At 49.5% G+C, this 1,075-nt stretch overlaps 1 protein-coding gene across 1 annotated transcript in view; it reads right to left on the reverse strand.

Annotated features, from left to right (window-relative positions):
* IL17RA (interleukin 17 receptor A) overlaps nucleotides 1-1,075 on the reverse strand; it is a 17,111-nt gene that overhangs the window by 12,312 nt on the left and 3,724 nt on the right. The window lies entirely within an intron of this gene.

Consider the following 1,075-nt stretch of genomic DNA (forward strand, 5'->3'; position numbering starts at 1 on the left):
AAAAAAAAAAAAAAAAAAAAAAGACAGACTTAAAAAAAAAATCTGGGGAAAGTGGAGGCGGTCCTTCCCCTCCCATCAACCCTCTCAGATTCTAGAACAATGGTGCCAAGGAGCAGAGCCAGAGGACTTGGGGCTATGGGGAGACTTGGCACATGGGAAGCCGCGAAGAACTACTTGTGGAATGATTCTTCCTCCTTAAATGGGAAAGCCAGGGATCCCTTGAGAAGGTTCTGGAGCAAAAATGTGCAGAGGGAGAGCTAGAGCGTCCCCCTCACCCTGGGCCTGCAGAGACAGCAGAATCTGTGCCGAGTTATTTTCTGGAAGGTACTGAGTATGGGTGTCGATTCCAGCTCCCACTCTAATTAACCAGCTGGAGGGAGCTGGGGGTCTCTGCTTCTACATAGATCGAGGCTCCATCCACATAGCAGTTAAGCCTGGGGGGGTCTAACTTAACATCGGGGAGGGGCTCGTGTCTGTGGGTGAACTAACTTGTTTTATGGGGTTTTTTTTTGAGTTGGAGTCTCATTTTGTCACCCAGGCTGGAGGGCAGTGGCATGCAATGTTAGTGTTTCCTTTTTCCATTTTTTTTTTTTTGAGTCGGAATCTCACTCTGCTGCCCAGGCTGGAGGGCAGTGGCCCACTCATGGTCACCACAGCCTCGACCTGCTGGGCTCACGCGATCCTTCCGCCTCAGCCTTCCAAGCTGCTGGAATTATAGGCATGTGCCACCGGCTAATTTTTAAATTTATTGTAGAGATAGGTCTCTCCAAGTTGCCTGGGCTGGTCTCATACCCATGGGTTCAGGCAATCCTCTCACCCCAGCCTCCCAAAGTGCTGGGATTACAGGTGTGAGCTACCACGCCTGGCCAAACTAACTTGTTTTAAAGTGGTCATTTAGGCCAGGTGTTGTGGCTCGTGCCTGTCATCCCAGCACTTTGAAAGGTTGAGGCAGGGGGATTGCTTGAGCCCAGAGTTCAAGATCAGTCTGGGAAACATAGTGAGGCCTCATCTTTACAAAAAAAATTTTTTTTTTTTTGAGTTGGAGTTTCACTCTGTCGCCCAGACTGGAGTGCAG

The sequence above is a fragment of the Carlito syrichta genome, unplaced genomic scaffold, assembly GCF_000164805.1.
Source record: "Carlito syrichta isolate Samal-C Ts95f unplaced genomic scaffold, Tarsius_syrichta-2.0.1 Scaffold130383, whole genome shotgun sequence".
Lineage (NCBI taxonomy): Eukaryota > Metazoa > Chordata > Mammalia > Primates > Tarsiidae > Carlito > Carlito syrichta.